This window comes from Arachis hypogaea, chromosome 16, assembly GCF_003086295.3.
Source record: "Arachis hypogaea cultivar Tifrunner chromosome 16, arahy.Tifrunner.gnm2.J5K5, whole genome shotgun sequence".
Lineage (NCBI taxonomy): Eukaryota > Viridiplantae > Streptophyta > Magnoliopsida > Fabales > Fabaceae > Arachis > Arachis hypogaea.
The window spans coordinates 115,844,251-115,854,106 of record NC_092051.1 but is presented as its reverse complement, the minus strand read 5'-3'; the positions used below and the strand labels follow the sequence as shown (position 1 = coordinate 115,854,106).

Sequence of the window (9,856 nt, the reverse complement as noted above, 5' to 3'; positions counted from 1 at the left end):
GTTAGGGACAGCTTGGTTTAGCCGCTTAGGCCAGGATTTTATTCCTTTAGGCCCTCCTATCCACTGATGCTCAAAGCCTTGGGATCCTTTTTATTTCCCTTGCCTTTTGGTTTTAAGGGTTATTGGCTTTTTGCTCTTGCCTCTTGGTTTTAAGAGCTTTTGGCTTTTTCTGCTTGCTTTTTCTTTTTTTTTTCTTCTTTTTTTTTTTCTTCTGCAAGCTTTGTTCTTTGCTGCTTTTTCTTGCTTCAAGAATCATTTTTATGATTTTTCAGATTATCAAATAACATGTCTCCTAGTCATCATTCTTTCAAGAGCCAACATATTTAACATTCATGAACAACAACTTCAAAAGACATATGCACTGTTCAAGCATACATTCAGAAAACAAGAAGCATTGTCACCACTTCAATATAATTAAACTAAGTTCAAGGATAAATTCGAAACTCATGTACTTCTTGTTCTTTTGAATTAAAACATTTTTCATTTAAGAGAGGTGATGGATTCATAGGACATTCATAACTTTAAGACATAGTTACTAACTACTAATGATCATGTAATGAAGACACAAACATAGATAAGCACATAACATAGAAAACGAAAAACAGAAGAAATAAGAACAAGGAATGAATCCACCTTAGTGATGGTGGCGTTTCCTTCTTGAGGAACCAATGATGTCCTTGAGCTCTTCTATGTCTCTTCCTTGTTTTTGTTGCTTGATTCCTAGTGATTTTTGGTATTTCTATCCTCAGTTGCTTCCAATAACTATGTGGAGGGAAGTGCATCCCCTGAGGTATCTCAGGGATATCTTGATTTGCAGCCACATGTTCTACCACTGAGCTATAGATCCTTTACATAATTGTTTTACCACACCAAACTTAGAATGTTGCTCGCCCTCGAGCAAAAGAAGAAGGAATAGATGAAGAAGAAGATGTGGAAAAAAACTAGGATTATGAGGAAGGAAGGTGGGGATCCTGTGGGGTCCACAGATCCTGAGATGATCCTGTGAGGTCCACAGATCTTGAGGTATCAAGGCATTTACATCCCTGCACCAAATTAGGCATGTAAAATGCCCTTGCACACAACTCTGGGCGTTCAGCGTCAGGTTGGTGCCCATTTTGGGCGTTCAACGCCCATTTGTTGCCTATTTCTGGCGTTGAACGCCAGAACCATGCTTGTTCTGGGCGTTCAGCGCCAGCTCCTCTCCAGGGTGCAATTCTGGCGTTCAGCGCCCAGATGATGCCCATTTTGGGCGTTCAGTGCCAGAACCATGCTCTGTTCTGGCGTTGAACGCCAGGCAGATGCTTCCTCCAGGGTGTGATTTTTCTTCTGCTGTTTTTGATTCCGTTTTCAATTTTTATATTTATTTTGTGACTCCACATGATCATGAACCTATAAAGACATATAACTAAGAAAAATATAGTTAGATAAATAAAAATTGGGTTGCCTCCCAACAAGCGCTTTTTTACTGTCAATAGCTTGATAGTGGGCTCTCATGGAGCCTCACAGATGTTCAGAGCATTGTTGAGACTCCCCCAACACCAAACTTAGAGTTTGGATATGGGAGTTCAACACCAAACTTAGAGTTTGGTTGTGGCCTCCCAACACCAAACTTAGAGTTTGACTGTGGGGGCTTTGTTTGACTCTGCTTTGAGAGAAGCTTTTTCTGCTTCCTCTCCATGGATGCAGAGAGATATCCTTGATTTGTAAACACAAGGTTGTCCTTATTCAATTGAAGGATCAATTCTCCTCTGTCCACATCAATCACAGCTCTTGCTGTGGCTAGGAAAGGTCTTCCTAGGATGATGGATTCATCCTCTTCCTTTCCAGTATCCAGGACTATGAAATCAGCAGGGATGTAAAGGCCTTCAACCTTTACTAACACGTCCTCTACTTGTCCATAAGCCTATTTTCTTGAATTGTCTGCCATCTCTAATGAGATTTTAGCAGCTTGCACCCCATAAATTCCCAGTTTCTCTATTACAGAGAGGGGCATGAGGTTTATTCCTGAACCAAAGTCACACAGAGCCTTAAAGATCATGGTGCCTATGGTACAAGGTATTATGAACTTTCCAGGATCCTGTCTCTTCTGAGGCAATGTCAGTTGATCCAGATCACTTAGTTCATTGATGAACAAGGGAGGTTCATCTTCCCAAGTTTCAATACCAAATAATTTGGCATTCAGCTTCATGATTGCACCAAGAAACTTGGCAGTTTGCTCTTCAGTAACATCCTCATTCTCTTCAGAAGAGGAATACTCATCAGAGCTCATGAATGGCATAAGGAGGTTCAATGGAATCTCTGTGGTCTCTAGATGAGCCTCAGAGTCCTTTGGTTCCTCAGAGGGAAACTCCTTATTGATCACTGGGCGTCCCAGGAGGTCTTCCTCCTTGGGATTCACGTCCTCCTCTCCCTCATTGGGTTCGGTCATTTTGGTTATGTCAATAGCCTTGCACTCTCCTTTTAGATTCTCTTCTGTATTGCTTGGGAGAGTACTAGGAGGGATTTCAGTGATCCTTTTACTCAGCTGGCCTACTTGTGCTTCCAAATTTCTAATGGAAGACCTTGTTTCATTCATGAAACTTACAGTGGCCTTGGATAGATCAGAGACTAAGTTTGCTAAATTAGAGGTATTTTGTTCAGAGTTCTCTGTCTGTTGCTGAGATGGATGATGGAAAAGGTTTATTATTGTTAAACCTGTTTTTTCCACCATTATTAAAGCCTTGTTGAGGCCTTTGATCCTTCCATGAGAGATTTGGATGATTTCTCCATGATGGATTATAGGTGTTTCCATAAGGTTCACCTAAGTAGTTCACCTCTGCTATTGCAGGGTTCTCATGATCATAAGCTTCTTTTGCATAAGAAGCTTCTTGAGTACTGTTGGATGCGGCTTGCATTCCATTCAGACTCTGAGAAATCATATTGACTTGCTGAGTCAATATTTTGTTCTGAGCCAATATGGCATTCAGAGTATCAACTTCAAGAACTCCCTTCTTCATAGGCGTCCCATTACTCACAGGATTCCTCTCAGAAGTGTACATGAACTGGTTATTAGCAACCATGTTAATGAGTTCTTGAGCTTCTGCAGGCGTTTTCTTTAGGTGAATGGATCCACCTACAGAAGTATCCAATGACATCTTTGATAGCTCAGATATACCATCATAGAAGATATCCAGGATGGTCCATTCTGAAAGCATGTCAGAAGGACACTTTTTGGTCAGCTGCTTGTATCTTTCCCAAGCTTCATAGAGGGATTCACCTTCTTTCTGTTTGAAGGTCTGAACATCTACTCTAAGCTTGCTCAGCTTTTGAGGAGGAAAGAACTTGGCTAAGAAAGCCGTGACCAACTTATCCCAAGAGTTCAGGCTATCTTTAGGTTGAGAGTCCAACCATATTCTAGCTCTGTCTCTTACAGCAAATGGGAAAAGCATGAGCCTGTAGACTTCAGGATCTACTCCATTAGGCTTAACAGTATCACAGATCTACAAGAATTCAGTTAAGAACTGAAAAGGATCTTCAGATGGAAGTCCATGAAACTTGCAGTTCTGCTGCATCAGAGAAACTAATTGAGGTTTCAGCTCAAAATTATTTCTCCAATGGTAGGAATGGAGATGCTTCTTCCATGTAAATTGGAATTTGGTGCAGTAAAGTCACCAAGCATTCTCCTTGCATTGTTGTTGGGTTCGGCTGCCATCTCCTTTACTTGTTCAAAATTTTCAATCAAGTTGTCTCTGGATTGTTGTAATTTAGCTTCTCTTAGTTTTCTCTTCAGAGTCCTTTCAGGTTCTGGATCAGCTTCAACAAGAATGCCTTTTTCTCTGTCCCTGCTCATAAGAAAGAGAAGAGAAAAAGAAAAGAAGAGGAATCCTCTATGTCACAGTAAAGAGGTTCCTTATTGTTTGTAGAAGAAAAGAAGAAGAGAAAAATCTGAACTCAGAAAAAGAGAGAGAGGGTTCGGACTTTTGGTGGGTGAGGGAGAGATGTTAGTAGATGAATAAATAAATAGAATAAGATGAGAGAGGAAAAAAATTCGAAAATAATTTTTTTGAAAAAGAGTTAGTGATTTTTGAAAATAGTTTTTGAAAAAGGTTAGTAATTTTCGAAAATAAAAATCAAAAATTAAAATAATTAGTTAATTAAGAAGAGATTTTGAAAAAGGGGGAAGATATTTTCGAAAATGAGAGAGAAAGAGTTAGTTAGGTGGTTTTGAAAAAGATAAAAACAAACAAAAAGTTAGTTAGTTAGTTGAAACAAATTTTGAAAAGATAAGAAGTTAGGAAGTTAGAGAAGATATTTTGAAATCAATCAATTTTTTTTTTTGAAAAAAAATAAGATAGGAAGATATTTTTGAAAAAATATGATTGAAATTAGTTTTGAAAAAGATTTGATTTTTAAAATCACAATTAATGACTTGATTCACAAGAAATCACAAGATATGATTCTAGAACTTAAAGTTTGAATCTTTCTTAACAAGTAAGTAACAAACTTGAAATTTTTGAATCAAAACATTAATTGATTATGTTATTTTCGAAAATTTGATATAAAAATAAGAAAAAGATTTTTTTGAAAAATATTTTTGGAATTTTCGAAAATAACTAAGAAATTTGAAAAAGATTTGATTTTTGAAAAAGATGAGATTTTTAAATTGAAAATTTGATTTGACTCATAAGAAACAACTTGATTTTAAAAATTTTTGAAAAAGTCAACTCAAATTTTCGAATTTGATGAGAAAAAAAGGGGAAGATGTTTTTTTTATTTTTGAATTTTTATGTGAGAGAGAAAAACAAGAAAAATGATGCAATGCATGAAAGTTATGGATCAAAACAATGAGTGCATGCAAGAATGCTATGAATGTCAAGATGAACACCAAGAACACTATGAAGATCATGATGAACATCAAGAATACATTTTTGAAAAAAATTTAATGCAAATAAAACATGTAAGACACCAAACTTAGAATTCTTTAATGCTTAGACACTAAGAATTCAAGAATGCATATGAAAAACAAGAAAAGACACAAAACATGCAAATGCAAAGATCAAACAAGAAGACTTACCAAGAACAACTTGAAGATCATGAAGAACACTATGAATGCATGAGAATTTTCGAAAAATGCAAGATGCACATGCAATTGACACCAAACTTATAACATGACTCAAAAAATATTTTTGATTTTTATGATTTTCTAATTTTTTTTGTATTTTTTCGAAAATTATTTGAAAAATAAAAATAAGGATTTCAAAATCTTTAATATGAATTCCAGGAATCTTATGCTTTTTAGTCTAAAGCTCCAATCAAAGGGTCAGGCATGGCTTAATAGCCAGCTAAACTTTAGTATGTAACTCAGACATGACACGCCTGACATGCCCTACAGTCGTATTAGACATGGCTTTACAGCCAGCCAGGCTTCAACATGCTTCATGAAACACTAGAATTCATTCTTAAAAATTCTGAAGGAAAATATATTTTTGAAAATATTTTTTTTTAAAATTTTTTTTTCGAAAACAAAGGAGAAAATTTTGAAAGAGTTTTGAAAAATTTTTGAAAAGAAAAAAAAAAGAAAATTACCTAATCTGAGCAACATGATGAACCGTTAGTTGTCCAAACTCGAACAATCCCCGGCAACGGCGCCAAAAACTTGGTGCGCAGAAATTGTGATTACACTTTAATTATGTAAAATTCATTGCTCTTTCTTTCCCTGGTAATGGCGCCAAAAACATGATGCCAATACCATGGTTCACAACTTCGCACAACTAACCAGCAAGTGCACTAGGTCGTCCAAGTAATACCTTACGTGAGTAAGGGTCGAATCCCACGGAGATTGTTGGTATGAAGCAAGCTATAGTCACCTTGTAAATCTCAGTCAGGCAGATATAAAATAGTAATGGGGTTTTCGAAAATAATACTAAAATAAGGATAGAAATACTTATGTAATTTATTGGTTAGAATTTCAATTGAGCGTGTAGAGATGCTTTCGTTCCTCTGAACCTCTGCTTTCCTGCTATCTTCATCCAATCAGTCTTACTCCTTTCCATGGCTGGCTTTATGTGATGCATCACCATTGTCAATGGCTACTTTTGGTCTTCTCTCGGGAAAATGATCCAAATGCCCTGTCACGGCACAGCTAATCGTCTGGAGGCATCACCCTTGTCAATGGTTACATCCTATCCTCTCAGTGAACATGGTCAACGCACCCTGTCACGACACGGCTATTCATCTGTCGGTTCTCGATCATGCTGGAATAGGATTTACTATCCTTTTGCGTCTGTCACTACGCCCAGCAATCGTGAGTTTGAAGCTCGTCACAGTCATTCAATCATTGAATCCTACTCGGAATACCACAGACAAGGTTTAGACCTTCCAGATTCTCTTGAATGCCGCCATCAATCTAGCTTATACCACGAAGATTCTGGTTAAGAGATCTAAGAGACACTCATTCAATCGAAAGTAGAACGGAAGTGGTTGTCAGGCACGCGTTCATGGGGAATGATGATAATTGTCACGTTCATCACATTCAGGTTGAAGTGCGAATGAATATCTTAGAAGCGAAATAAGATGAATTGAATAGAAAACAGTAGTACTTTGCATTAGTCTTTGAGGAACAGCAGAGCTCCACACCTTAATCTATGGAGTGTAGAAACTCTACCGTTAAAAATACATAAGTGAAAGGTCCAGGCATGGCCGAATGGCCAGCCCCTCTGATCTAAGAACCAGGCGTCCAAAGATGTCTAATACAATAGTAAAAGGTCCTATTTATAATAAACTAGTCACTAGGGTTTACAGAAATAAGTAATTAATGCATAAATCCACTTCCGGGGCCCACTTGGTGTGTGCTTGGGCTGAGCTTGAGTGTTGCACGTGTAGAGGTCCTTCTTGGAGTTGAACGCCAGCATTTGTGCCAGTTTGGGCGTTCAACTCTGGTTTTGGATCCTTTTCTGGCGCTGGACGCCAGAATTGGGCAGAGAGCTGGCGTTGAATGCCAGTTTGCGTCATCTATCCTCGAGAAAAGAATGGACTATTATATATTGCTGGAAAGCCCTGGATGTCTACTTTCCAACGCAATTAAAATCGCGCCATTTTGAGTTCTGTAGCTCCAGAAAATCCATTTTGAGTGCGGGAAGGTCAGAATCCAACAGCATCAGCAGTCCTTCTTCAACCTCTGAATCTGATTTTTGCTCAAGTCCCTCAATTTCAGCCAGAAAATACCTGAAATCACAGAAAAACACACAAACTCATAGTAAAGTCCAGAAATGTGAATTTAACATAAAAACTAATGAAAACGTCCCTAAAAGTAACTAGATCCTACTAAAAATATACTAAAAATAATGCCAAAAAGCGTATAAATTATCCGCTCATCAATAATCAGGTTTTCCACCATCAAAGATAATAAATTTATTTATTAATCAATCTATATATAAATTTAACATTACCATAAACAAATAGAAAAGTTAAATCATAAATAACATCTTTGACGATGTGCTGCCTACAACCAGTTTTGATTACATATAAGAGCATTCACAGTATCTTCAAGAAGACTACCACGATGAGGAGTAATTACTCGACCACTTGTGCTAAAAGAAGACTCAAAAGCAGCAGTAGACACAGGGATAGAAAATATATCTCTCGCAATTCTTTGAACTGTTGGAAATCTAGTCGCATTCACTTTCCATTAAGCTAAACTATCAAAGTCGGCGCTCAAAGGAAGAACATCTTCCTCTATATAATGATCAAATTCAGTCTTCACAAATGAACCATTTTCCCTCTTCTTTTGTCTAATATACACCATGCTGCCAGGCCTATTTGGTGGCTTGGTGCTATTATGTGGTGTATGATAGCTGATTCTATATCCTAGCAAATTCTTAATATTTATCTCTCTCATTTTAAACCCATGATTATTATTTTACTTTAGACCATGGTTTTTGCATGCTTTATTTTTCTCATCTTATTATACTAAACATATTTGTGTTTAAATAAATCAAGTTAGATTAGTCTACTGGTTAGTTCACCAATCTGTTTAAATAAGTGTTGGGGATTCGAATCTCGCCTTGTGCATGCACCAATTATTAGTCAGCGATAAACCCTTAAATGGAGCTTGTTACCGCGGCGGATTAGTCCTTAGTCTGGCAGATTGAGAAATACTGCGAAAAATAAAAAATATTTGTGTTCAAATAAAACCGAGCCAAATTTGACTCAAATTGACAGGGTCCAAGTGTTGTTTTTTCAGTTGGACCGGGCCATGAGCATGATCTAAGTTGTAACTATCATCTTGGGGCCATACCAGTGTTTTTGTCTAAGTTTATAAAGTATTTTGGGCTTTCTTAGTGTTTTGGTATCATCTTTGTGGGATAGACCCATCCCACCTAATTACTATTCTTAGGCTGTAGTTCTCGTTAGAAGATAAAAGATTCAAGTCCCAAAAAAAGATAAAAGATTTATTTTTATTTTTATTTTGTTTTGCATGAGATAAAATCAGTTTTGAAAATTAAATTTAAATTGACTTATTTGATTTGCTAAAAATACGTTTAAATTGGAAAAAATCAGCTTCGAATTTTGTTGCAAAAAATATTGCTTATGCTAACTTTATATTAGTTTGTTACATGAGCAAGATGAGATAAAATCAATTTTAAATTTAAATTTAAATTAATTATTGTGATCTGATTGAATTTTGAATTGAATTAGATTGGATTTTAACATGATTAAAAATAAACTCTCGAAAATTCTTTACAAAATTAACCAGAAATTGAGTATTTTGTGAAAATTGAGTGATTAGAGTGGTGAGGAAGCAAGACTACAATGGCTTGGGGTAGTATTAAGCTGTATCCACTTGTCCTTTTTCTTTGTTTTCTCTTGCTTAGTAGATTTTAGTTTTATTCTTGTTCATGTACTTTGCAGAAAATCAACTTTAGAATTGGTCACTAAATACTATGTATGAAATCACAAGGATTTTATCGTCCACTACAAAGGCACAAAGCTTCTACAAGCTTGTGTTACTTCTAAAAGTGAGAGATTATATCAGCAAAAATCAAGAGCTGCATTATCTTTTATTTTGATCACTCGCAAGGGCATCACTCGTACCTCAAGCATTCTTCGATGGAATTGTGTTTCCACTCTGTGAGGTATATATAGAATTTAATTTTAATGTATTATCAATGTAAAACTGTTTTACACGTGCATCCTATCACATAACGTCATATTAGCAAAAATAACTATCTTGTGAATGATAATCCAAGAGAACGGTTATGATTCTAGGACTGTGCAGAATGGTTATAATAATAGTCACTTATTTTGACCCCTAATTTTGTTGTTCTGATAAGTTAATCATACATTATATTTGTTCATGTTTATTTACTAGGTTCTATTGTTCAGGTGATTTCAGTTAATTCTTAATTGATGGTATAGGCTTTGGTGCAGTGTAAAACATTGTTTGATTTCAAATATGTTCAGCCAAACATGTCAAATCATCTAAGGGTTCAGAATATCATAGATGTCTTCATGAAAATAACCAATTTCTTAAATGACAAGTGCATCTTTTATATATATATATATATATATATATATGTGTGTGTGTGTGTGTGTGTTTATCTAATCTAAGAAATTAGAAGGACTAAACAAACAAGATTTTTGTGCTCTAAATAACTTATACTTATGATATGCAGTCAGGAACTTGCACTGTGAGGGAAGCTATATATGTTGGGTCCATTATAGAGGGGGACTTTGTTCCTCCACTTGTTTCCAGGTATGTTAGCTGAGGCACTCTTTGAATATAAATATAAAAATTATTATGTGTACACCAAAATCAGTTAAAGTGTAATTGTGCATAAATACATATATTGTTTTACTTGTATTTTGTATTACTACA

General features: G+C 36.0%; 1 non-coding gene across 1 annotated transcript; it reads left to right on the top strand.

The window, feature by feature from the left end:
* Positions 1–3,188: 3,188 nt before the first annotated feature.
* On the top strand, positions 3,189–3,296 carry LOC112761291 (small nucleolar RNA R71). Its single transcript, XR_003181692.1, has one exon. It is a non-coding gene; the product is annotated as a small nucleolar RNA R71 (small nucleolar RNA).
* The last annotated feature ends 6,560 nt before the right edge of the window (positions 3,297–9,856 follow it).